Source organism: Mchenga conophoros, linkage group LG3, assembly GCF_057382185.1.
Source record: "Mchenga conophoros isolate Kocher_MC1m ecotype Shallow Benthic linkage group LG3, M_conophoros_male_GT1.1, whole genome shotgun sequence".
NCBI classification, from domain to species: domain Eukaryota; kingdom Metazoa; phylum Chordata; class Actinopteri; order Cichliformes; family Cichlidae; genus Mchenga; species Mchenga conophoros.
Window position 1 is genome coordinate 51263754 of NC_140528.1, and position 25019 is coordinate 51288772.

General features: G+C 47.3%; 21 non-coding genes across 21 annotated transcripts; all 21 read left to right on the forward strand.

Annotated features, from left to right (window-relative positions):
• The first annotated feature begins 978 nt into the window (after positions 1-978).
• trnas-gcu (transfer RNA serine (anticodon GCU)) lies at positions 979-1060 on the forward strand. The gene has a single exon. It is a non-coding gene; the product is annotated as a tRNA-Ser (tRNA).
• A 637-nt stretch (positions 1061-1697) lies between these two features.
• Positions 1698-1770, forward strand: trnaa-agc (transfer RNA alanine (anticodon AGC)). The gene has a single exon. It is a non-coding gene; the product is annotated as a tRNA-Ala (tRNA).
• A 1058-nt stretch (positions 1771-2828) lies between these two features.
• Positions 2829-2910, forward strand: trnas-gcu (transfer RNA serine (anticodon GCU)). Its single transcript has one exon. It is a non-coding gene; the product is annotated as a tRNA-Ser (tRNA).
• A 637-nt stretch (positions 2911-3547) lies between these two features.
• Positions 3548-3620, forward strand: trnaa-ugc (transfer RNA alanine (anticodon UGC)). The gene has a single exon. It is a non-coding gene; the product is annotated as a tRNA-Ala (tRNA).
• A 1069-nt stretch (positions 3621-4689) lies between these two features.
• On the forward strand, positions 4690-4771 carry trnas-gcu (transfer RNA serine (anticodon GCU)). Its single transcript has one exon. It is a non-coding gene; the product is annotated as a tRNA-Ser (tRNA).
• Positions 4772-5408: 637 nt separating this feature from the next.
• trnaa-ugc (transfer RNA alanine (anticodon UGC)) lies at positions 5409-5481 on the forward strand. The gene has a single exon. It is a non-coding gene; the product is annotated as a tRNA-Ala (tRNA).
• A 1062-nt stretch (positions 5482-6543) lies between these two features.
• Positions 6544-6625, forward strand: trnas-gcu (transfer RNA serine (anticodon GCU)). The gene has a single exon. It is a non-coding gene; the product is annotated as a tRNA-Ser (tRNA).
• A 1769-nt stretch (positions 6626-8394) lies between these two features.
• On the forward strand, positions 8395-8476 carry trnas-gcu (transfer RNA serine (anticodon GCU)). Its single transcript has one exon. It is a non-coding gene; the product is annotated as a tRNA-Ser (tRNA).
• Positions 8477-9113: 637 nt separating this feature from the next.
• On the forward strand, positions 9114-9186 carry trnaa-ugc (transfer RNA alanine (anticodon UGC)). Its single transcript has one exon. It is a non-coding gene; the product is annotated as a tRNA-Ala (tRNA).
• Positions 9187-10245: 1059 nt separating this feature from the next.
• Positions 10246-10327, forward strand: trnas-gcu (transfer RNA serine (anticodon GCU)). Its single transcript has one exon. It is a non-coding gene; the product is annotated as a tRNA-Ser (tRNA).
• A 637-nt stretch (positions 10328-10964) lies between these two features.
• On the forward strand, positions 10965-11037 carry trnaa-ugc (transfer RNA alanine (anticodon UGC)). Its single transcript has one exon. It is a non-coding gene; the product is annotated as a tRNA-Ala (tRNA).
• A 1059-nt stretch (positions 11038-12096) lies between these two features.
• trnas-gcu (transfer RNA serine (anticodon GCU)) lies at positions 12097-12178 on the forward strand. Its single transcript has one exon. It is a non-coding gene; the product is annotated as a tRNA-Ser (tRNA).
• A 1769-nt stretch (positions 12179-13947) lies between these two features.
• trnas-gcu (transfer RNA serine (anticodon GCU)) lies at positions 13948-14029 on the forward strand. The gene has a single exon. It is a non-coding gene; the product is annotated as a tRNA-Ser (tRNA).
• Positions 14030-14666: 637 nt separating this feature from the next.
• On the forward strand, positions 14667-14739 carry trnaa-ugc (transfer RNA alanine (anticodon UGC)). The gene has a single exon. It is a non-coding gene; the product is annotated as a tRNA-Ala (tRNA).
• A 1069-nt stretch (positions 14740-15808) lies between these two features.
• trnas-gcu (transfer RNA serine (anticodon GCU)) lies at positions 15809-15890 on the forward strand. Its single transcript has one exon. It is a non-coding gene; the product is annotated as a tRNA-Ser (tRNA).
• Positions 15891-17659: 1769 nt separating this feature from the next.
• trnas-gcu (transfer RNA serine (anticodon GCU)) lies at positions 17660-17741 on the forward strand. Its single transcript has one exon. It is a non-coding gene; the product is annotated as a tRNA-Ser (tRNA).
• A 1769-nt stretch (positions 17742-19510) lies between these two features.
• trnas-gcu (transfer RNA serine (anticodon GCU)) lies at positions 19511-19592 on the forward strand. The gene has a single exon. It is a non-coding gene; the product is annotated as a tRNA-Ser (tRNA).
• A 637-nt stretch (positions 19593-20229) lies between these two features.
• On the forward strand, positions 20230-20302 carry trnaa-ugc (transfer RNA alanine (anticodon UGC)). Its single transcript has one exon. It is a non-coding gene; the product is annotated as a tRNA-Ala (tRNA).
• A 1059-nt stretch (positions 20303-21361) lies between these two features.
• On the forward strand, positions 21362-21443 carry trnas-gcu (transfer RNA serine (anticodon GCU)). The gene has a single exon. It is a non-coding gene; the product is annotated as a tRNA-Ser (tRNA).
• A 1769-nt stretch (positions 21444-23212) lies between these two features.
• trnas-gcu (transfer RNA serine (anticodon GCU)) lies at positions 23213-23294 on the forward strand. The gene has a single exon. It is a non-coding gene; the product is annotated as a tRNA-Ser (tRNA).
• A 637-nt stretch (positions 23295-23931) lies between these two features.
• trnaa-agc (transfer RNA alanine (anticodon AGC)) lies at positions 23932-24004 on the forward strand. The gene has a single exon. It is a non-coding gene; the product is annotated as a tRNA-Ala (tRNA).
• The last annotated feature ends 1015 nt before the right edge of the window (positions 24005-25019 follow it).

Genomic DNA, 25019 nt, shown 5'->3' on the forward strand with positions numbered 1-25019 from the left:
CTTTACTCATTATACTCACTTTTCAAGGCTTTGTGTCATCACTTCAGGGAAGCATTCAAAGGAAAAGAAAAAGTAATGTTGTCGTGTAAATAAGAATGCTAGGGGTGCTAGACCAATGGCAAAGGAAAAGCCTTATAGTGAGTTCAAGGTGAGCCTTGACACTAAGCATGGAGAAAGGGACTTGTACCAATTGGTATGGCAGAGAGATGAAGCTGGAAAGGATGGACAGCAGTTTAAAGTCATTAAGGGTGGAAATGGTAATGTGCTAACAAGGGAAGGAGTACTTTGAAGGGAAGATGTGGGTGGAGACCAAATAAAGGGGTGATTGTGACACCAGGATAGCAGCAGGTGTGAAAGGCAAGCTTTACAGGACGGTGGTGAGAACTGCTCTGATGTATTGTTTTATGACTGTGGCACGGAGGAAAAGACGAGAGGCCGAGATGGAGTTGTCAGAGTTGAAGATGGTAAGTTTTTTTATGTTGGGAGTGTCCAGGATGGAAAAAGATTAGAACTGACTATGTCAGAGGGACAGCTGGGGTTGAGCGGTTTGGAGACAAAGTTAGACCGGTAAGGCTGCGGTGGTTTGGAAATGTGCAGAGGAGGAAAATAAGATATACTGGGAAAAGGGTGTAAAATATGGAGCTGCTAGGCAGGAGGAAAAGAAAAATACAGAAGAGAAAGTTCATGGATCTAGTTGAGGAGGACATGAAGAGGGTTGCTGTGACAGAGGAGAATGCTAGGGGCAGGGTGAGATGGAGGCAGATGATCCACTCTGGCAACCCCCAAGAAGAACAGGCTCAAAGAAGAAGCCAGCATCACTCCAGGCTTCTACCAAAGTGTTACGCAGCCCCTCGTGGGGGATCTGGAGTAGATTTCCCTGCGTCGATACACTAGCGCTCAGCTCACATTTTGTCCATCTAGACTACATGGTCACAGAATAAATTCCCAATTCTGCTGGCAAAGAAACTGCAGCCACGAGATGAGGTGGCCGAGAGGTTAAGGCGATGGACTGCTAATCCATTGTGCTCTGCACGCGTGGGTTCGAATCCCATCCTCGTCGAGTCCTCTTTCTACTTATCTTAATGCATGTTGTGAGATTGGCTGCCAAAGTAGGCATGATGCAATGCCTCAGCTCTTCTTTGGCTCAGTACTCCCTATAGTTCACCATGTGGTCTTGTTGCACAGGTCACGTTAAAGAGAATGGTCTGCTAATACAATGGCCAAAAGATACTTTGTTTCCAGAATAGTCAGTGCTCCAAACGAACGCATTTGGCTTCCTTTGGCAAATGTTTATTTGCACGTCTCCTCTGAGTACCTTTCAGGTACTGTCAGGTTAACGCTGGCTTTAAACCTCATCAGTGTTTGTCCATCTGAGGTGATTGTCTCCCCTCTTACCTTCACAATACTGGCCGATGGCAGCCAAGAGTCACGCAGCAATGCCCCCAGTCCAGTCTGACATCTCTTTTTCTCCAGAAGCAGCTGAAAGGTGCTTCCACAAACGGTGACAGTCTCCCAGCATAATGTGTAGTGCCCAGACTAGAGTTGGTCCTTAATGTCTCGTATGCGCAGTGATTCTACCACGGGGTCTTGTTGTAGTTGGCATGCCCAGAAACCCATGAAGGCGAGGCGTCCTTTTTAGATCCCCCGGAGTTAAAGTTCCATATGACAAGATGAAGCTACAATCCCCAACCGACAAAGGGGAATTAGCTCAAATGGGAGAGCGCTCGCTTAGCATGCGAGAGGTAGCGGGATCGATACCCGCATTCTCCAGTGACCCTTTGCACATCCCCGAGTAGCCCACCAGCAAATTCTGCATCCAATCCATTGGTTTTGTCTCATTATGTCTATGACTTTACTCATTATACTCACTTTTCAAGGCTTTGTGTCATCACTTCAGGGAAGCATTCAAAGGAAAAGAAAAAGTAAGGTTGTCGTGTAAATAAGAATGCTAGGGGTGCTAGACCAATGGCAAAGGAAAAGCCTTATAGTGAGTTCAAGGTGAGCCTTGACACTAAGCATGGAGAAAGGGACTTGTTCCAATTGGTATGGCAGAGAGATGAAGCTGGAAAGGATGGACAGCAGTTTAAAGTCATTAAGGGTGGAAATGGTAATGTGCTAACAAGGGAAGGAGTACTTTGAAGGGAAGATGTGGGTGGAGACCAAATAAAGGGGTGATTGTGACACCAGGATAGCAGCAGGTGTGAAAGGCAAGCTTTACAGGACGGTGGTGAGAACTGCTCTGATGTATTGTTTTATGACTGTGGCACGGAGGAAAAGACGAGAGGCCGAGATGGAGTTGTCAGAGTTGAAGATGGTAAGTTTTTTTATGTTGGGAGTGTCCAGGATGGAAAAAGATTAGAACTGACTATGTCAGAGGGACAGCTGGGGTTGAGCGGTTTGGAGACAAAGTTAGACCGGTAAGGCTGCGGTGGTTTGGAAATGTGCAGAGGAGGAAAATAAGATATACTGGGAAAAGGGTGTAAAATATGGAGCTGCTAGGCAGGAGGAAAAGAAAAATACAGAAGAGAAAGTTCATGGATCTAGTTGAGGAGGACATGAAAAGGGTTGCTGTGACAGAGGAGAATGCTAGGGGCAGGGTGAGATGGAGGCAGATGATCCACTCTGGCAACCCCCAAGAAGAACAGGCTCAAAGAAGAAGCCAGCATCACTCCAGGCTTCTACCAAAGTGTTACGCAGCCCCTCGTGGGGGATCTGGAGTAGATTTCCCTGCGTCGATACACTAGCGCTCAGCTCGCATTTTGTCCATCCAGACTACATGGTCACAGAATAAATTCCCAATTCTGCTGGCAAAGAAACTGCAGCCACGAGATGAGGTGGCCGAGAGGTTAAGGCGATGGACTGCTAATCCATTGTGCTCTGCACGCGTGGGTTCGAATCCCATCCTCGTCGAGTCCTCTTTCTACTTATCTTAATGCATGTTGTGAGATTGGCTGCCAAAGTAGGCATGATGCAATGCCTCAGCTCTTCTTTGGCTCAGTACTCCCTATAGTTCACCATGTGGTCTTGTTGCACAGGTCACGTTAAAGAGAATGGTCTGCTAATACAATGGCCAAAAGATACTTTGTTTCCAGAATAGTCAGTACTCCAAACGAACGCATGTGGCTTCCTTTGGCAAATGTTTATTTGCACGTCTCCTCTGAGTACCTTTCAGGTACTGTCAGGTTAACGCTGGCTTTAAACCTCATCAGTGTTTGTCCATCTGAGGTGATTGTCTCCCCTCTTACCTTCACAATACTGGCCGATGGCAGCCAAGAGTCACGCAGCAATGCCCCCAGTCCAGTCTGACATCTCTTTTTCTCCAGAAGCAGCTGAAAGGTGCTTCCACAAACGGTGACAGTCTCCCAGCATAATGTGTAGTGCCCAGACTAGAGTTGGTCCTTAATGTCTCGTATGCGCAGTGATTCTACCACGGGGTCTTGTTGTAGTTGGCATGCCCAGAAACCCATGAAGGCGAGGCGTCCTTTTTAGAGCCGCCGGAGTTAAAGGTCCATATGACAAGATGAAGCTACAATCGCCGACCGACAAAGGGGAATTAGCTCAAATGGGAGAGCACTCGCTTTGCATGCGAGAGGTAGCGGGATCGATACCCGCATTCTCCAGTGACCATTTGCACATCCCCGAGCAGCCCCCCAGCAGGTTCTGTAGTCAGTCCATTGGTTTTGTCTCATTATGTCTATGACTTTACTCATTATACTCACTTTTCAAGGCTTTGTGTCATCACTTCAGGGAAGCATTCAAAGGAAAAGGAAGGAAAAGAAAAAGTAATGTTGTCGTGTAAATAAGAATGCTAGGGGTGCTAGACCAATGGCAAAGGAAAAGCCTTATAGTGAGTTCAAGGTGAGCCTTGACACTAAGCATGGAGAAAGGGACTTGTACCAATTGGTATGGCAGAGAGATGAAGCTGGAAAGGATGGACAGCAGTTTAAAGTCATTAAGGGTGGAAATGGTAATGTGCTAACAAGGGAAGGAGTACTTTGAAGGGAAGATGTGGGTGGAGACCAAATAAAGGGGTGATTTGTGACACCAGGATAGCAGCAGGTGTGAAAGGCAAGCTTTACAGGACGGTGGTGAGAACTGCTCTGATGTATTGTTTTATGACTGTGGCACGGAGGAAAAGACGAGAGGCCGAGATGGAGTTGTCAGAGTTGAAGATGGTAAGTTTTTTTATGTTGGGAGTGTCCAGGATGGAAAAAGATTAGAACTGACTATGTCAGAGGGACAGCTGCGGTTGAGCGGTTTGGAGACAAAGTTAGACCGGTAAGGCTGCGGTGGTTTGGAAATGTGCAGAGGAGGAAAATAAGATATACTGGGAAAAGGGTGTAAAATATGGAGCTGCTAGGCAGGAGGAAAAGAAAAATACAGAAGAGAAAGTTCATGGATCTAGTTGAGGAGGACATGAAGAGGGTTGCTGTGACAGAGGAGAATGCTAGGGGCAGGGTGAGATGGAGGCAGATGATCCACTCTGGCAACCCCCAAGAAGAACAGGCTCAAAGAAGAAGCCAGCATCACTCCAGGCTTCTACCAAAGTGTTACGCAGCCCCTCGTGGGGGATCTGGAGTAGATTTCCCTGCGTCGATACACTAGCGCTCAGCTCGCATTTTGTCCATCCAGACTACATGGTCACAGAATAAATTCCAAATTCTGCTGGCAAAGAAACTGCAGCCACGAGATGAGGTGGCCGAGAGGTTAAGGCGATGGACTGCTAATCCATTGTGCTCTGCACGCGTGGGTTCGAATCCCATCCTCGTCGAGTCCTCTTTCTACTTATCTTAATGCATGTTGTGAGATTGGCTGCCAAAGTAGGCATGATGCAATGCCTCAGCTCTTCTTTGGCTCAGTACTCCCTATAGTTCACCATGTGGTCTTGTTGCACAGGTCACGTTAAAGAGAATGGTCTGCTAATACAATGGCCAAAAGATACTTTGTTTCCAGAATAGTCAGTGCTCCAAACGAACGCATGTGGCTTCCTTTGGCAAATGTTTATTTGCACGTCTCCTCTGAGTACCTTTCAGGTACTGTCAGGTTAACGCTGGCTTTAAACCTCATCAGTGTTTGTCCATCTGAGGTGATTGTCTCCCCTCTTACCTTCACAATACTGGCCGATGGCAGCCAAGAGTCACGCAGCAATGCCCCCAGTCCAGTCTGACATCTCTTTTTCTCCAGAAGCAGCTGAAAGGTGCTTCCACAAATGGTGACAGTCTCCCAGCATAATGTGTAGTGCCCAGACTAGAGTTGGTCCTTAATGTCTCGTATGCGCAGTGATTCTACCACGGGGTCTTGTTGTAGTTGGCATGCCCAGAAACCCATGAAGGCGAGGCGTCCTTTTTAGATCCCCCGGAGTTAAAGTTCCATATGACAAGATGAAGCTACAATCCCCAACCGACAAAGGGGAATTAGCTCAAATGGGAGAGCGCTCGCTTTGCATGCGAGAGGTAGCGGGATCGATACCCGCATTCTCCAGTGACCATTTGCACATCCCCGAGCAGCCCCCCAGCAGGTTCTGTAGTCAGTCCATTGGTTTTGTCTCATTATGACTTTACTCATTATACTCACTTTTCAAGGCTTTGTGTCATCACTTCAGGGAAGCATTCAAAGGAAAAGGAAGGAAAAGAAAAAGTAATGTTGTCGTGTAAATAAGAATGCTAGGGGTGCTAGACCAATGGCAAAGGAAAAGCCTTATAGTGAGTTCAAGGTGAGCCTTGACACTAAGCATGGAGAAAGGGACTTGTACCAATTGGTATGGCAGAGAGATGAAGCTGGAAAGGATGGACAGCAGTTTAAAGTCATTAAGGGTGGAAATGGTAATGTGCTAACAAGGGAAGGAGTACTTTGAAGGGAAGATGTGGGTGGAGACCAAATAAAGGGGTGATTGTGACACCAGGATAGCAGCAGGTGTGAAAGGCAAGCTTTACAGGACGGTGGTGAGAACTGCTCTGATGTATTGTTTTATGACTGTGGCACGGAGGAAAAGACGAGAGGCCGAGATGGAGTTGTCAGAGTTGAAGATGGTAAGTTTTTTTATGTTGGGAGTGTCCAGGATGGAAAAAGATTAGAACTGACTATGTCAGAGGGACAGCTGGGGTTGAGCGGTTTGGAGACAAAGTTAGACCGGTAAGGCTGCGGTGGTTTGGAAATGTGCAGAGGAGGAAAATAAGATATACTGGGAAAAGGGTGTAAAATATGGAGCTGCTAGGCAGGAGGAAAAGAAAAATACAGAAGAGAAAGTTCATGGATCTAGTTGAGGAGGACATGAAGAGGGTTGCTGTGACAGAGGAGAATGCTAGGGGCAGGGTGAGATGGAGGCAGATGATCCACTCTGGCAACCCCCAAGAAGAACAGGCTCAAAGAAGAAGCCAGCATCACTCCAGGCTTCTACCAAAGTGTTACGCAGCCCCTCGTGGGGGATCTGGAGTAGATTTCCCTGCGTCGATACACTAGCGCTCAGCTCGCATTTTGTCCATCCAGACTACATGGTCACAGAATAAATTCCCAATTCTGCTGGCAAAGAAACTGCAGCCACGAGATGAGGTGGCCGAGAGGTTAAGGCGATGGACTGCTAATCCATTGTGCTCTGCAAGCGTGGGTTCGAATCCCATCCTCGTCGAGTCCTCTTTCTACTTATCTTAATGCATGTTGTGAGATTGGCTGCCAAAGTAGGCATGATGCAATGCCTCAGCTCTTCTTTGGCTCAGTACTCCCTATAGTTCACCATGTGGTCTTGTTGCACAGGTCACGTTAAAGAGAATGGTCTGCTAATACAATGGCCAAAAGATACTTTGTTTCCAGAATAGTCAGTACTCCAAACGAACGCATGTGGCTTCCTTTGGCAAATGTTTATTTGCACGTCTCCTCTGAGTACCTTTCAGGTACTGTCAGGTTAACGCTGGCTTTAAACCTCATCAGTGTTTGTCCATCTGAGGTGATTGTCTCCCCTCTTACCTTCACAATACTGGCCGATGGCAGCCAAGAGTCACGCAGCAATGCCCCCAGTCCAGTCTGACATCTCTTTTTCTCCAGAAGCAGCTGAAAGGTGCTTCCACAAACGGTGACAGTCTCCCAGCATAATGTGTAATGCCCAGACTAGAGTTGGTCCTTAATGTCTCGTATGCGCAGTGATTCTACCACGGGGTCTTGTTGTAGTTGGCATGCCCAGAAACCCATGAAGGCGAGGCGTCCTTTTTAGATCCCCCGGAGTTAAAGTTCCATATGACAAGATGAAGCTACAATCCCCAACCGACAAAGGGGAATTAGCTCAAATGGGAGAGCGCTCGCTTCGCATGCGAGAGGTAGCGGGATCGATGCCCGCATTCTCCAGTGACCCTTTGCACATCCCCGAGATGCCCACCAGCAAATTCTGCATCCAATCCATTGGTTTTGTCTCATTATGTCTATGACTTTACTCATTATACTCACTTTTCAAGGCTTTGTGTCATCACTTCAGGGAAGCATTCAAAGGAAAAGAAAAAGTAAGGTTGTCGTGTAAATAAGAATGCTAGGGGTGCTAGACCAATGGCAAAGGAAAAGCCTTATAGTGAGTTCAAGGTGAGCCTTGACACTAAGCATGGAGAAAGGGACTTGTACCAATTGGTATGGCAGAGAGATGAAGCTGGAAAGGATGGACAGCAGTTTAAAGTCATTAAGGGTGGAAATGGTAATGTGCTAACAAGGGAAGGAGTACTTTGAAGGGAAGATGTGGGTGGAGACCAAATAAAGGGGTGATTTGTGACACCAGGATAGCAGCAGGTGTGAAAGGCAAGCTTTACAGGACGGTGGTGAGAACTGCTCTGATGTATTGTTTTATGACTGTGGCACGGAGGAAAAGACGAGAGGCCGAGATGGAGTTGTCAGAGTTGAAGATGGTAAGTTTTTTTATGTTGGGAGTGTCCAGGATGGAAAAAGATTAGAACTGACTATGTCAGAGGGACAGCTGGGGTTGAGCGGTTTGGAGACAAAGTTAGACCGGTAAGGCTGCGGTGGTTTGGAAATGTGCAGAGGAGGAAAATAAGATATACTGGGAAAAGGGTGTAAAATATGGAGCTGCTAGGCAGGAGGAAAAGAAAAATACAGAAGAGAAAGTTCATGGATCTAGTTGAGGAGGACATGAAGAGGGTTGCTGTGACAGAGGAGAATGCTAGGGGCAGGGTGAGATGGAGGCAGATGATCCACTCTGGCAACCCCCAAGAAGAACAGGCTCAAAGAAGAAGCCAGCATCACTCCAGGCTTCTACCAAAGTGTTACGCAGCCCCTCGTGGGGGATCTGGAGTAGATTTCCCTGCGTCGATACACTAGCGCTCAGCTCGCATTTTGTCCATCCAGCCTACATGGTCACAGAATAAATTCCCAATTCTGCTGGCAAAGAAACTGCAGCCACGAGATGAGGTGGCCGAGAGGTTAAGGCGATGGACTGCTAATCCATTGTGCTCTGCACGCGTGGGTTCGAATCCCATCCTCGTCGAGTCCTCTTTCTACTTATCTTAATGCATGTTGTGAGATTGGCTGCCAAAGTAGGCATGATGCAATGCCTCAGCTCTTCTTTGGCTCAGTACTCCCTATAGTTCACCATGTGGTCTTGTTGCACAGGTCACGTTAAAGAGAATGGTCTGCTAATACAATGGCCAAAAGATACTTTGTTTCCAGAATAGTCAGTACTCCAAACGAACGCATGTGGCTTCCTTTGGCAAATGTTTATTTGCACGTCTCCTCTGAGTACCTTTCAGGTACTGTCAGGTTAACGCTGGCTTTAAACCTCATCAGTGTTTGTCCATCTGAGGTGATTGTCTCCCCTCTTACCTTCACAATACTGGCCGATGGCAGCCAAGAGTCACGCAGCAATGCCCCCAGTCCAGTCTGACATCTCTTTTTCTCCAGAAGCAGCTGAAAGGTGCTTCCACAAACGGTGACAGTCTCCCAGCATAATGTGTAGTGCCCAGACTAGAGTTGGTCCTTAATGTCTCGTATGCGCAGTGATTCTACCACGGGGTCTTGTTGTAGTTGGCATGCCCAGAAACCCATGAAGGCGAGGCGTCCTTTTTAGAGCCGCCGGAGTTAAAGGTCCATATGACAAGATGAAGCTACAATCCCCAACCGTCAAAGGGGAATTAGCTCAAATGGGAGAGCGCTCGCTTTGCATGCGAGAGGTAGCGGGATCGATACCCGCATTCTCCAGTGACCATTTGCACATCCCCGAGCAGCCCCCCAGCAGGTTCTGTAGTCAGTCCATTGGTTTTGTCTCATTATGTCTATGACTTTACTCATTATACTCACTTTTCAAGGCTTTGTGTCATCACTTCAGGGAAGCATTCAAAGGAAAAGAAAAAGTAATGTTGTCGTGTAAATAAGAATGCTAGGGGTGCTAGACCAATGGCAAAGGAAAAGCCTCATAGTGAGTTCAAGGTGAGCCTTGACACTAAGCATGGAGAAAGGGACTTGTACCAATTGGTATGGCAGAGAGATGAAGCTGGAAAGGATGGACAGCAGTTTAAAGTCATTAAGGGTGGAAATGGTAATGTGCTAACAAGGGAAGGAGTACTTTGAAGGGAAGATGTGGGTGGAGACCAAATAAAGGGGTGATTTGTGACACCAGGATAGCAGCAGGTGTGAAAGGCAAGCTTTACAGGACGGTGGTGAGAACTGCTCTGATGTATTGTTTTATGACTGTGGCACGGAGGAAAAGACGAGAGGCCGAGATGGAGTTGTCAGAGTTGAAGATGGTAAGTTTTTTTATGTTGGGAGTGTCCAGGATGGAAAAAGATTAGAACTGACTATGTCAGAGGGACAGCTGGGGTTGAGCGGTTTGGAGACAAAGTTAGACCGGTAAGGCTGCGGTGGTTTGGAAATGTGCAGAGGAGGAAAATAAGATATACTGGGAAAAGGGTGTAAAATATGGAGCTGCTAGGCAGGAGGAAAAGAAAAATACAGAAGAGAAAGTTCATGGATCTAGTTGAGGAGGACATGAAGAGGGTTGCTGTGACAGAGGAGAATGCTAGGGGCAGGGTGAGATGGAGGCAGATGATCCACTCTGGCAACCCCCAAGAAGAACAGGCTCAAAGAAGAAGCCAGCATCACTCCAGGCTTCTACCAAAGTGTTACGCAGCCCCTCGTGGGGGATCTGGAGTAGATTTCCCTGCGTCGATACACTAGCGCTCAGCTCGCATTTTGTCCATCCAGCCTACATGGTCACAGAATAAATTCCCAATTCTGCTGGCAAAGAAACTGCAGCCACGAGATGAGGTGGCCGAGAGGTTAAGGCGATGGACTGCTAATCCATTGTGCTCTGCACGCGTGGGTTCGAATCCCATCCTCGTCGAGTCCTCTTTCTACTTATCTTAATGCATGTTGTGAGATTGGCTGCCAAAGTAGGCATGATGCAATGCCTCAGCTCTTCTTTGGCTCAGTACTCCCTATAGTTCACCATGTGGTCTTGTTGCACAGGTCACGTTAAAGAGAATGGTCTGCTAATACAATGGCCAAAAGATACTTTGTTTCCAGAATAGTCAGTACTCCAAACGAACGCATGTGGCTTCCTTTGGCAAATGTTTATTTGCACGTCTCCTCTGAGTACCTTTCAGGTACTGTCAGGTTAACGCTGGCTTTAAACCTCATCAGTGTTTGTCCATCTGAGGTGATTGTCTCCCCTCTTACCTTCACAATACTGGCCGATGGCAGCCAAGAGTCACGCAGCAATGCCCCCAGTCCAGTCTGACATCTCTTTTTCTCCAGAAGCAGCTGAAAGGTGCTTCCACAAACGGTGACAGTCTCCCAGCATAATGTGTAGTGCCCAGACTAGAGTTGGTCCTTAATGTCTCGTATGCGCAGTGATTCTACCACGGGGTCTTGTTGTAGTTGGCATGCCCAGAAACCCATGAAGGCGAGGCGTCCTTTTTAGAGCCGCCGGAGTTAAAGGTCCATATGACAAGATGAAGCTACAATCCCCAAGCGTCAAAGGGGAATTAGCTCAAATGGGAGAGCGCTCGCTTTGCATGCGAGAGGTAGCGGGATCGATACCCGCATTCTCCAGTGACCATTTGCACATCCCCGAGCAGCCCCCCAGCAGGTTCTGTAGTCAGTCCATTGGTTTTGTCTCATTATGTCTATGACTTTACTCATTATACTCACTTTTCAAGGCTTTGTGTCATCACTTCAGGGAAGCATTCAAAGGAAAAGAAAAAGTAATGTTGTCGTGTAAATAAGAATGCTAGGGGTGCTAGACCAATGGCAAAGGAAAAGCCTCATAGTGAGTTCAAGGTGAGCCTTGACACTAAGCATGGAGAAAGGGACTTGTACCAATTGGTATGGCAGAGAGATGAAGCTGGAAAGGATGGACAGCAGTTTAAAGTCATTAAGGGTGGAAATGGTAATGTGCTAACAAGGGAAGGAGTACTTTGAAGGGAAGATGTGGGTGGAGACCAAATAAAGGGGTGATTTGTGACACCAGGATAGCAGCAGGTGTGAAAGGCAAGCTTTACAGGACGGTGGTGAGAACTGCTCTGATGTATTGTTTTATGACTGTGGCACGGAGGAAAAGACGAGAGGCCGAGATGGAGTTGTCAGAGTTGAAGATGGTAAGTTTTTTTATGTTGGGAGTGTCCAGGATGGAAAAAGATTAGAACTGACTATGTCAGAGGGACAGCTGCGGTTGAGCGGTTTGGAGACAAAGTTAGACCGGTAAGGCTGCGGTGGTTTGGAAATGTGCAGAGGAGGAAAATAAGATATACTGGGAAAAGGGTGTAAAATATGGAGCTGCTAGGCAGGAGGAAAAGAAAAATACAGAAGAGAAAGTTCATGGATCTAGTTGAGGAGGACATGAAGAGGGTTGCTGTGACAGAGGAGAATGCTAGGGGCAGGGTGAGATGGAGGCAGATGATCCACTCTGGCAACCCCCAAGAAGAACAGGCTCAAAGAAGAAGCCAGCATCACTCCAGGCTTCTACCAAAGTGTTACGCAGCCCCTCGTGGGGGATCTGGAGTAGATTTCCCTGCGTAGATACACTAGCGCTCAGCTCGCATTTTGTCCATCCAGACTACATGGTCACAGAATAAATTCCCAATTCTGCTGGCAAAGAACCTGCAGCCACGAGATGAGGTGGCCGAGAGGTTAAGGCGATGGACTGCTAATCCATTGTGCTCTGCACGCGTGGGTTCGAATCCCATCCTCGTCGAGTCCTCTTTCTACTTATCTTAATGCATGTTGTGAGATTGGCTGCCAAAGTAGGCATGATGCAATCCCTCAGCTCTTCTTTGGCTCAGTACTCCCTATAGTTCACCATGTGGTCTTGTTGCACAGGTCACGTTAAAGAGAATGTTGTGCTAATACAATGGCCAAAAGATACTTTGTTTCCAGAATAGTCAGTGCTCCAAACGAACGCATGTGTCTTCCTTTGGCAAATGTTTATTTGCACGTCTCCTCTGAGTACCTTTCAGGTACTGTCAGGTTAACGCTGGCTTTAAACCTCATCAGTGTTTGTCCATCTGAGGTGATTGTCTCCCCTCTTACCTTCACAATACTGGCCGATGGCAGCCAAGAGTCACGCAGCAATGCCCCCAGTCCAGTCTGACATCTCTTTTTCTCCAGAAGCAGCTGAAAGGTGCTTCCACAAACGGTGACAGTCTCCCAGCATAATGTGTAATGCCCAGACTAGAGTTGGTCCTTAATGTCTCGTATGCGCAGTGATTCTACCACGGGGTCTTGTTGTAGTTGGCATGCCCAGAAACCCATGAAGGCGAGGCGTCCTTTTTAGATCCCCCGGAGTTAAAGGTCCATATGACAAGATGAAGCTACAATCCCCAACCGACAAAGGGGAATTAGCTCAAATGGGAGAGTGCTCGCTTAGCATGCGAGAGGTAGCGGGATCGATACCCGCATTCTCCAGTGACCATTTGCACATCCCAGAGATGCCCACCAGCGAATTCTGCATCCAATCCATTGGTTTTGTCTCATTATGTCTATGACTTTACTCATTATTCTCACTTTTCAAGGCTTTGTGTCATCACTTCAGGGAAGCATTCAAAGGAAAAGAAAAAGTAATGTTGTCGTGTAAATAAGAATGCTAGGGGTGCTAGACCAATGGCAAAGGAAAAGCCTTATAGTGAGTTCAAGGTGAGCCTTGACACTAAGCATGGAGAAAGGGACTTGTACCAATTGGTATGGCAGAGAGATGAAGCTGGAAAGGATGGACAGCAGTTTAAAGTCATTAAGGGTGGAAATGGTAATGTGCTAACAAGGGAAGGAGTACTTTGAAGGGAAGATGTGGGTGGAGACCAAATAAAGGGGTGATTTGTGACACCAGGATAGCAGCAGGTGTGAAAGGCAAGCTTTACAGGACGGTGGTGAGAACTGCTCTGATGTATTGTTTTATGACTGTGGCACGGAGGAAAAGACGAGAGGCCGAGATGGAGTTGTCAGAGTTGAAGATGGTAAGTTTTTTTATGTTGGGAGTGTCCAGGATGGAAAAAGATTAGAACTGACTATGTCAGAGGGACAGCTGCGGTTGAGCGGTTTGGAGACAAAGTTAGACCGGTAAGGCTGCGGTGGTTTGGAAATGTGCAGAGGAGGAAAATAAGATATACTGGGAAAAGGGTGTAAAATATGGAGCTGCTAGGCAGGAGGAAAAGAAAAATACAGAAGAGAAAGTTCATGGATCTAGTTGAGGAGGACATGAAGAGGGTTGCTGTGACAGAGGAGAATGCTAGGGGCAGGGTGAGATGGAGGCAGATGATCCACTCTGGCAACCCCCAAGAAGAACAGGCTCAAAGAAGAAGCCAGCATCACTCCAGGCTTCTACCAAAGTGTTACGCAGCCCCTCGTGGGGGATCTGGAGTAGAATTCCCTGCGTCGATACACTAGCGCTCAGCTCGCATTTTGTCCATCCAGACTACATGGTCACAGAATAAATTCCCAATTCTGCTGGCAAAGAAACTGCACCAATGAGATGAGGTGGCCGAGAGGTTAAGGCGATGGACTGCTAATCCATTGTGCTCTGCACACGTGGGTTCGAATCCCATCCTCGTCGAGTCCTCTTTCTACTTATCTTAATGCATGTTGTGAGATTGGCTGCCAAAGTAGGCATGATGCAATGCCTCAGCTCTTCTTTGGCTCAGTACTCCCTATAGTTCACCATGTGGTCTTGTTGCACAGGTCACGTTAAAGAGAATGGTCTGCTAATACAATGGCCAAAAGATACTTTGTTTCCAGAATAGTCAGTACTCCAAACGAACGCATGTGGCTTCCTTTGGCAAATGTTTATTTGCACGTCTCCTCTGAGTACCTTTCAGGTACTGTCAGGTTAACGCTGGCTTTAAACCTCATCAGTGTTTGTCCATCTGAGGTGATTGTCTCCCCTCTTACCTTCACAATACTGGCCGATGGCAGCCAAGAGTCACGCAGCAATGCCCCCAGTCCAGTCTGACATCTCTTTTTCTCCAGAAGCAGCTGAAAGGTGCTTCCACAAACGGTGACAGTCTCCCAGCATAATGTGTAGTGCCCAGACTAGAGTTGGTCCTTAATGTCTCGTATGCGCAGTGATTCTACCACGGGGTCTTGTTGTAGTTGGCATGCCCAGAAACCCATGAAGGCGAGGCGTCCTTTTTAGAGCCGCCGGAGTTAAAGGTCCATATGACAAGATGAAGCTACAATCGCCAACCGACAAAGGGGAATTAGCTCAAATGGGAGAGCGCTCGCTTTGCATGCGAGAGGTAGCGGGATCGATACCCGCATTCTCCAGTGACCCTTTGCACATCCCCGAGATGCCCACCAGCAAATTCTGCATCCAATCCATTGGTTTTGTCTCATTATGTCTATGACTTTACTCATTATACTCACTTTTCAAGGCTTTGTGTCATCACTTCAGGGAAGCATTCAAAGGAAAAGGAAGGAAAAGAAAAAGTAATGTTGTCGTGTAAATAAGAATGCTAGGGGTGCTAGACCAATGGCAAAGGAAAAGCCTTATAGTGAGTTCAAGGTGAGCCTTGACACTAAGCATGGAGAAAGGGACTTGTACCAATTGGTATGGCAGAGAGATGAAGCTGGAAAGGATGGACAGCAGTTTAAAGTCATTAAGGGTGGAAATGGTAATGTGCTAACAAGGGAAGGAGTACTTTGAAGGGAAGATGTGGGTGGAGACCAAATAAAGGGGTGATTTGTGACACCAGGATAGCAGCAGGTGTGAAAGGCAAGCTTTACAGGACGGTGGTGAGAACTGCTCTGATGTATTGTTTTATGACTGTGGCACGGAGGAAAAGACGAGAGGCCGAGATGGAGTTGTCAGAGTTGAAGATGGTAAGTTTTTTTATGTTGGGAGTGTCCAGGATGGAAAAAGATTAGAACTGACTATGTCAGAGGGACAGCTGCGGTTGAGCGGTTTGGAGACAAAGTTAGACCGGTAAGGCTGCGGTGGTTTGGAAATGTGCAGAGGAGGAAAATAAGATATACTGGGAAAAGGGTGTAAAATATGGAGCTGCTAGGCAGGAGGAAAAGAAAAATACAGAAGAGAAAGTTCATGGATCTAGTTGAGGAGGACATGAAGAGGGTTGCTGTGACAGAGGAGAATGCAAGAGGCAGGGTGAGATGGAGGCAGATGATCCACTCTGGCAACCCCCAAGAAGAACAGGCTCAAAGAAGAAGCCAGCATCACTCCAGGCTTCTACCAAAGTGTTACGCAGCCCCTCGTGGGGCATCTGGAGTAGATTTCCCTGCGTCGATACACTAGCGCTCAGCTCACATTTTGTCCATCCAGACTACATGGTCACAGAATAAATTCCCAATTCTGCTGGCAAAGAAACTGCAGCCACGAGATGAGGTGGCCGAGAGGTTAAGGCGATGGACTGCTAATCCATTGTGCTCTGCACGCGTGGGTTCGAATCCCATCCTCGTCGAGTCCTCTTTCTACTTATCTTAATGCATGTTGTGAGATTGGCTGCCAAAGTAGGCATGATGCAATGCCTCAGCTCTTCTTTGGCTCAGTACTCCCTATAGTTCACCATGTGGTCTTGTTGCACAGGTCACGTTAAAGAGAATGGTCTGCTAATACAATGGCCAAAAGATACTTTGTTTCCAGAATAGTCAGTGCTCCAAACGAACGCATTTGGCTTCCTTTGGCAAATGTTTATTTGCACGTCTCCTCTGAGTACCTTTCAGGTACTGTCAGGTTAACGCTGGCTTTAAACCTCATCAGTGTTTGTCCATCTGAGGTGATTGTCTCCCCTCTTACCTTCACAATACTGGCCGATGGCAGCCAAGAGTCACGCAGCAATGCCCCCAGTCCAGTCTGACATCTCTTTTTCTCCAGAAGCAGCTGAAAGGTGCTTCCACAAACGGTGACAGTCTCCCAGCATAATGTGTAGTGCCCAGACTAGAGTTGGTCCTTAATGTCTCGTATGCGCAGTGATTCTACCACGGGGTCTTGTTGTAGTTGGCATGCCCAGAAACCCATGAAGGCGAGGCGTCCTTTTTAGATCCCCCGGAGTTAAAGTTCCATATGACAAGATGAAGCTACAATCCCCAACCGACAAAGGGGAATTAGCTCAAATGGGAGAGCGCTCGCTTCGCATGCGAGAGGTAGCGGGATCGATGCCCGCATTCTCCAGTGACCCTTTGCACATCCCCGAGATGCCCACCAGCAAATTCTGCATCCAATCCATTGGTTTTGTCTCATTATGTCTATGACTTTACTCATTATACTCACTTTTCAAGGCTTTGTGTCATCACTTCAGGGAAGCATTCAAAGGAAAAGAAAAAGTAAGGTTGTCGTGTAAATAAGAATGCTAGGGGTGCTAGACCAATGGCAAAGGAAAAGCCTTATAGTGAGTTCAAGGTGAGCCTTGACACTAAGCATGGAGAAAGGGACTTGTACCAATTGGTATGGCAGAGAGATGAAGCTGGAAAGGATGGACAGCAGTTTAAAGTCATTAAGGGTGGAAATGGTAATGTGCTAACAAGGGAAGGAGTACTTTGAAGGGAAGATGTGGGTGGAGACCAAATAAAGGGGTGATTTGTGACACCAGGATAGCAGCACGTGTGAAAGGCAAGCTTTACAGGACGGTGGTGAGAACTGCTCTGATGTATTGTTTTATGACTGTGGCACGGAGGAAAAGACGAGAGGCCGAGATGGAGTTGTCAGAGTTGAAGATGGTAAGTTTTTTTATGTTGGGAGTGTCCAGGATGGAAAAAGATTAGAACTGACTATGTCAGAGGGACAGCTGGGGTTGAGCGGTTTGGAGACAAAGTTAGACCGGTAAGGCTGCGGTGGTTTGGAAATGTGCAGAGGAGGAAAATAAGATATACTGGGAAAAGGGTGTAAAATATGGAGCTGCTAGGCAGGAGGAAAAGAAAAATACAGAAGAGAAAGTTCATGGATCTAGTTGAGGAGGACATGAAGAGGGTTGCTGTGACAGAGGAGAATGCTAGGGGCAGGGTGAGATGGAGGCAGATGATCCACTCTGGCAACCCCCAAGAAGAACAGGCTCAAAGAAGAAGCCAGCATCACTCCAGGCTTCTACCAAAGTGTTACGCAGCCCCTCGTGGGGGATCTGGAGTAGATTTCCCTGCGTCGATACACTAGCGCTCAGCTCGCATTTTGTCCATCCAGACTACATGGTCACAGAATAAATTCCCAATTCTGCTGGCAAAGAAACTGCAGCCACGAGATGAGGTGGCCGAGAGGTTAAGGCGATGGACTGCTAATCCATTGTGCTCTGCACGCGTGGGTTCGAATCCCATCCTCGTCGAGTCCTCTTTCTACTTATCTTAATGCATGTTGTGAGATTGGCTGCCAAAGTAGGCATGATGCAATGCCTCAGCTCTTCTTTGGCTCAGTACTCCCTATAGTTCACCATGTGGTCTTGTTGCACAGGTCACGTTAAAGAGAATGGTCTGCTAATACAATGGCCAAAAGATACTTTGTTTCCAGAATAGTCAGTACTCCAAACGAACGCATGTGGCTTCCTTTGGCAAATGTTTATTTGCACGTCTCCTCTGAGTACCTTTCAGGTACTGTCAGGTTAACGCTGGCTTTAAACCTCATCAGTGTTTGTCCATCTGAGGTGATTGTCTCCCCTCTTACCTTCACAATACTGGCCGATGGCAGCCAAGAGTCACGCAGCAATGCCCCCAGTCCAGTCTGACATCTCTTTTTCTCCAGAAGCAGCTGAAAGGTGCTTCCACAAACGGTGACAGTCTCCCAGCATAATGTGTAGTGCCCAGACTAGAGTTGGTCCTTAATGTCTCGTATGCGCAGTGATTCTACCACGGGGTCTTGTTGTAGTTGGCATGCCCAGAAACCCATGAAGGCGAGGCGTCCTTTTTAGATCCCCCGGAGTTAAAGTTCCATATGACAAGATGAAGCTACAATCCCCAACCGACAAAGGGGAATTAGCTCAAATGGGAGAGCGCTCGCTTCGCATGCGAGAGGTAGCGGGATCGATGCCCGCATTCTCCAGTGACCCTTTGCACATCCCCGAGATGCCCACCAGCAAATTCTGCATCCAATCCATTGGTTTTGTCTCATTATGTCTATGACTTTACTCATTATACTCACTTTTCAAGGCTTTGTGTCATCACTTCAGGGAAGCATTCAAAGGAAAAGAAAAAGTAAGGTTGTCGTGTAAATAAGAATGCTAGGGGTGCTAGACCAATGGCAAAGGAAAAGCCTTATAGTGAGTTCAAGGTGAGCCTTGACACTAAGCATGGAGAAAGGGACTTGTACCAATTGGTATGGCAGAGAGATGAAGCTGGAAAGGATGGACAGCAGTTTAAAGTCATTAAGGGTGGAAATGGTAATGTGCTAACAAGGGAAGGAGTACTTTGAAGGGAAGATGTGGGTGGAGACCAAATAAAGGGGTGATTTGTGACACCAGGATAGCAGCAGGTGTGAAAGGCAAGCTTTACAGGACGGTGGTGAGAACTGCTCTGATGTATTGTTTTATGACTGTGGCACGGAGGAAAAGACGAGAGGCCGAGATGGAGTTGTCAGAGTTGAAGATGGTAAGTTTTTTTATGTTGGGAGTGTCCAGGATGGAAAAAGATTAGAACTGACTATGTCAGAGGGACAGCTGGGGTTGAGCGGTTTGGAGACAAAGTTAGACCGGTAAGGCTGCGGTGGTTTGGAAATGTGCAGAGGAGGAAAATAAGATATACTGGGAAAAGGGTGTAAAATATGGAGCTGCTAGGCAGGAGGAAAAGAAAAATACAGAAGAGAAAGTTCATGGATCTAGTTGAGGAGGACATGAAGAGGGTTGCTGTGACAGAGGAGAATGCTAGGGGCAGGGTGAGATGGAGGCAGATGATCCACTCTGGCAACCCCCAAGAAGAACAGGCTCAAAGAAGAAGCCAGCATCACTCCAGGCTTCTACCAAAGTGTTACGCAGCCCCTCGTGGGGGATCTGGAGTAGATTTCCCTGCGTCGATACACTAGCGCTCAGCTCGCATTTTGTCCATCCAGACTACATGGTCACAGAATAAATTCCCAATTCTGCTGGCAAAGAAACTGCAGCCACGAGATGAGGTGGCCGAGAGGTTAAGGCGATGGACTGCTAATCCATTGTGCTCTGCACGCGTGGGTTCGAATCCCATCCTCGTCGAGTCCTCTTTCTACTTATCTTAATGCATGTTGTGAGATTGGCTGCCAAAGTAGGCATGATGCAATGCCTCAGCTCTTCTTTGGCTCAGTACTCCCTATAGTTCACCATGTGGTCTTGTTGCACAGGTCACGTTAAAGAGAATGGTCTGCTAATACAATGGCCAAAAGATACTTTGTTTCCAGAATAGTCAGTACTCCAAACGAACGCATGTGGCTTCCTTTGGCAAATGTTTATTTGCACGTCTCCTCTGAGTACCTTTCAGGTACTGTCAGGTTAACGCTGGCTTTAAACCTCATCAGTGTTTGTCCATCTGAGGTGATTGTCTCCCCTCTTACCTTCACAATACTGGCCGATGGCAGCCAAGAGTCACGCAGCAATGCCCCCAGTCCAGTCTGACATCTCTTTTTCTCCAGAAGCAGCTGAAAGGTGCTTCCACAAACGGTGACAGTCTCCCAGCATAATGTGTAGTGCCCAGACTAGAGTTGGTCCTTAATGTCTCGTATGCGCAGTGATTCTACCACGGGGTCTTGTTGTAGTTGGCATGCCCAGAAACCCATGAAGGCGAGGCGTCCTTTTTAGAGCCGCCGGAGTTAAAGGTCCATATGACAAGATGAAGCTACAATCCCCAACCGTCAAAGGGGAATTAGCTCAAATGGGAGAGCGCTCGCTTTGCATGCGAGAGGTAGCGGGATCGATACCCGCATTCTCCAGTGACCATTTGCACATCCCCGAGCAGCCCCCCAGCAGGTTCTGTAGTCAGTCCATTGGTTTTGTCTCATTATGTCTATGACTTTACTCATTATACTCACTTTTCAAGGCTTTGTGTCATCACTTCAGGGAAGCATTCAAAGGAAAAGAAAAAGTAATGTTGTCGTGTAAATAAGAATGCTAGGGGTGCTAGACCAATGGCAAAGGAAAAGCCTCATAGTGAGTTCAAGGTGAGCCTTGACACTAAGCATGGAGAAAGGGACTTGTACCAATTGGTATGGCAGAGAGATGAAGCTGGAAAGGATGGACAGCAGTTTAAAGTCATTAAGGGTGGAAATGGTAATGTGCTAACAAGGGAAGGAGTACTTTGAAGGGAAGATGTGGGTGGAGACCAAATAAAGGGGTGATTTGTGACACCAGGATAGCAGCAGGTGTGAAAGGCAAGCTTTACAGGACGGTGGTGAGAACTGCTCTGATGTATTGTTTTATGACTGTGGCACGGAGGAAAAGACGAGAGGCCGAGATGGAGTTGTCAGAGTTGAAGATGGTAAGTTTTTTTATGTTGGGAGTGTCCAGGATGGAAAAAGATTAGAACTGACTATGTCAGAGGGACAGCTGCGGTTGAGCGGTTTGGAGACAAAGTTAGACCGGTAAGGCTGCGGTGGTTTGGAAATGTGCAGAGGAGGAAAATAAGATATACTGGGAAAAGGGTGTAAAATATGGAGCTGCTAGGCAGGAGGAAAAGAAAAATACAGAAGAGAAAGTTCATGGATCTAGTTGAGGAGGACATGAAGAGGGTTGCTGTGACAGAGGAGAATGCTAGGGGCAGGGTGAGATGGAGGCAGATGATCCACTCTGGCAACCCCCAAGAAGAACAGGCTCAAAGAAGAAGCCAGCATCACTCCAGGCTTCTACCAAAGTGTTACGCAGCCCCTCGTGGGGGATCTGGAGTAGATTTCCCTGCGTAGATACACTAGCGCTCAGCTCGCATTTTGTCCATCCAGACTACATGGTCACAGAATAAATTCCCAATTCTGCTGGCAAAGAACCTGCAGCCACGAGATGAGGTGGCCGAGAGGTTAAGGCGATGGACTGCTAATCCATTGTGCTCTGCACGCGTGGGTTCGAATCCCATCCTCGTCGAGTCCTCTTTCTGCTTATCTTAATGCATGTTGTGAGATTGGCTGCCAAAGTAGGCATGATGCAATCCCTCAGCTCTTCTTTGGCTCAGTACTCCCTATAGTTCACCATGTGGTCTTGTTGCACAGGTCACGTTAAAGAGAATGTTGTGCTAATACAATGGCCAAAAGATACTTTGTTTCCAGAATAGTCAGTGCTCCAAACGAACGCATGTGTCTTCCTTTGGCAAATGTTTATTTGCACGTCTCCTCTGAGTACCTTTCAGGTACTGTCAGGTTAACGCTGGCTTTAAACCTCATCAGTGTTTGTCCATCTGAGGTGATTGTCTCCCCTCTTACCTTCACAATACTGGCCGATGGCAGCCAAGAGTCACGCAGCAATGCCCCCAGTCCAGTCTGACATCTCTTTTTCTCCAGAAGCAGCTGAAAGGTGCTTCCACAAACGGTGACAGTCTCCCAGCATAATGTGTAATGCCCAGACTAGAGTTGGTCCTTAATGTCTCGTATGCGCAGTGATTCTACCACGGGGTCTTGTTGTAGTTGGCATGCCCAGAAACCCATGAAGGCGAGGCGTCCTTTTTAGATCCCCCGGAGTTAAAGGTCCATATGACAAGATGAAGCTACAATCCCCAACCGACAAAGGGGAATTAGCTCAAATGGGAGAGTGCTCGCTTAGCATGCGAGAGGTAGCGGGATCGATACCCGCATTCTCCAGTGACCATTTGCACATCCCAGAGATGCCCACCAGCGAATTCTGCATCCAATCCATTGGTTTTGTCTCATTATGTCTATGACTTTACTCATTATTCTCACTTTTCAAGGCTTTGTGTCATCACTTCAGGGAAGCATTCAAAGGAAAAGAAAAAGTAATGTTGTCGTGTAAATAAGAATGCTAGGGGTGCTAGACCAATGGCAAAGGAAAAGCCTTATAGTGAGTTCAAGGTGAGCCTTGACACTAAGCATGGAGAAAGGGACTTGTACCAATTGGTATGGCAGAGAGATGAAGCTGGAAAGGATGGACAGCAGTTTAAAGTCATTAAGGGTGGAAATGGTAATGTGCTAACAAGGGAAGGAATACTTTGAAGGGAAGATGTGGGTGGAGACCAAATAAAGGGGTGATTTGTGACACCAGGATAGCAGCAGGTGTGAAAGGCAAGCTTTACAGGACGGTGGTGAGAACTGCTCTGATGTATTGTTTTATGACTGTGGCACGGAGGAAAAGACGAGAGGCCGAGATGGAGTTGTCAGAGTTGAAGATGGTAAGTTTTTTTATGTTGGGAGTGTCCAGGATGGAAAAAGATTAGAACTGACTATGTCAGAGGGACAGCTGCGGTTGAGCGGTTTGGAGACAAAGTTAGACCGGTAAGGCTGCGGTGGTTTGGAAATGTGCAGAGGAGGAAAATAAGATATACTGGGAAAAGGGTGTAAAATATGGAGCTGCTAGGCAGGAGGAAAAGAAAAATACAGAAGAGAAAGTTCATGGATCTAGTTGAGGAGGACATGAAGAGGGTTGCTGTGACAGAGGAGAATGCTAGGGGCAGGGTGAGATGGAGGCAGATGATCCACTCTGGCAACCCCCAAGAAGAACAGGCTCAAAGAAGAAGCCAGCATCACTCCAGGCTTCTACCAAAGTGTTACGCAGCCCCTCGTGGGGGATCTGGAGTAGAATTCCCTGCGTCGATACACTAGCGCTCAGCTCGCATTTTGTCCATCCAGACTACATGGTCACAGAATAAATTCCCAATTCTGCTGGCAAAGAAACTGCAGCAATGAGATGAGGTGGCCGAGAGGTTAAGGCGATGGACTGCTAATCCATTGTGCTCTGCACACGTGGGTTCGAATCCCATCCTCGTCGAGTCCTCTTTCTACTTATCTTAATGCATGTTGTGAGATTGGCTGCCAAAGTAGGCATGATGCAATGCCTCAGCTCTTCTTTGGCTCAGTACTCCCTATAGTTCACCATGTGGTCTTGTTGCACAGGTCACGTTAAAGAGAATGGTCTGCTAATACAATGGCCAAAAGATACTTTGTTTCCAGAATAGTCAGTACTCCAAACGAACGCATGTGGCTTCCTTTGGCAAATGTTTATTTGCACGTCTCCTCTGAGTACCTTTCAGGTACTGTCAGGTTAACGCTGGCTTTAAACCTCATCAGTGTTTGTCCATCTGAGGTGATTGTCTCCCCTCTTACCTTCACAATACTGGCCGATGGCAGCCAAGAGTCACGCAGCAATGCCCCCAGTCCAGTCTGACATCTCTTTTTCTCCAGAAGCAGCTGAAAGGTGCTTCCACAAACGGTGACAGTCTCCCAGCATAATGTGTAGTGCCCAGACTAGAGTTGGTCCTTAATGTCTCGTATGCGCAGTGATTCTACCACGGGGTCTTGTTGTAGTTGGCATGCCCAGAAACCCATGAAGGCGAGGCGTCCTTTTTAGATCCGCCGGAGTTAAAGGTCCATATGAAAAGATGAAGCTACAATCCCCAACTGACAAAGGGGAATTAGCTCAAATGGGAGAGCGCTCGCTTAGCATGCGAGAGGTAGCGGGATCGATACCCGCATTCTCCAGTGACCCTTTGCACATCCCCGAGATGCCCACCAGCAAATTCTGCATCCAATCCATTGGTTTTGTCTCATTATGTCTATGACTTTACTCATTATACTCACTTTTCAAGGCTTTGTGTCATCACTTCAGGGAAGCATTCAAAGGAAAAGAAAAAGTAATGTTGTCGTGTAAATAAGAATGCTAGGGGTGCTAGACCAATGGCAAAGGAAAAGCCTTATAGTGAGTTCAAGGTGAGCCTTGACACTAAGCATGGAGAAAGGGACTTGTACCAATTGGTATGGCAGAGAGATGAAGCTGGAAAGGATGGACAGCAGTTTAAAGTCATTAAGGGTGGAAATGGTAATGTGCTAACAAGGGAAGGAGTACTTTGAAGGGAAGATGTGGGTGGAGACCAAATAAAGGGGTGATTTGTGACACCAGGATAGCAGCAGGTGTGAAAGGCAAGCTTTACAGGACGGTGGTGAGAACTGCTCTGATGTATTGTTTTATGACTGTGGCACGGAGGAAAAGACGAGAGGCCGAGATGGAGTTGTCAGAGTTGAAGATGGTAAGTTTTTTTATGTTGGGAGTGTCCAGGATGGAAAAAGATTAGAACTGACTATGTCAGAGGGACAGCTGGGGTTGAGCAGTTTGGAGACAAAGTTAGACCGGTAAGGCTGCGGTGGTTTGGAAATGTGCAGAGGAGGAAAATAAGATATACTGGGAAAAGGGTGTAAAATATGGAGCTGCTAGGCAGGAGGAAAAGAAAAATACAGAAGAGAAAGTTCATGGATCTAGTTGAGGAGGACATGAAGAGGGTTGCTGTGACAGAGGAGAATGCTAGGGGCAGGGTGAGATGGAGGCAGATGATCCACTCTGGCAACCCCCAAGAAGAACAGGCTCAAAGAAGAAGCCAGCATCACTCCAGGCTTCTACCAAAGTGTTACGCAGCCCCTCGTGGGGGATCTGGAGTAGATTTCCCTGCGTCGATACACTAGCGCTCAGCTCGCATTCTGTCCATCCAGACTACATGGTCAC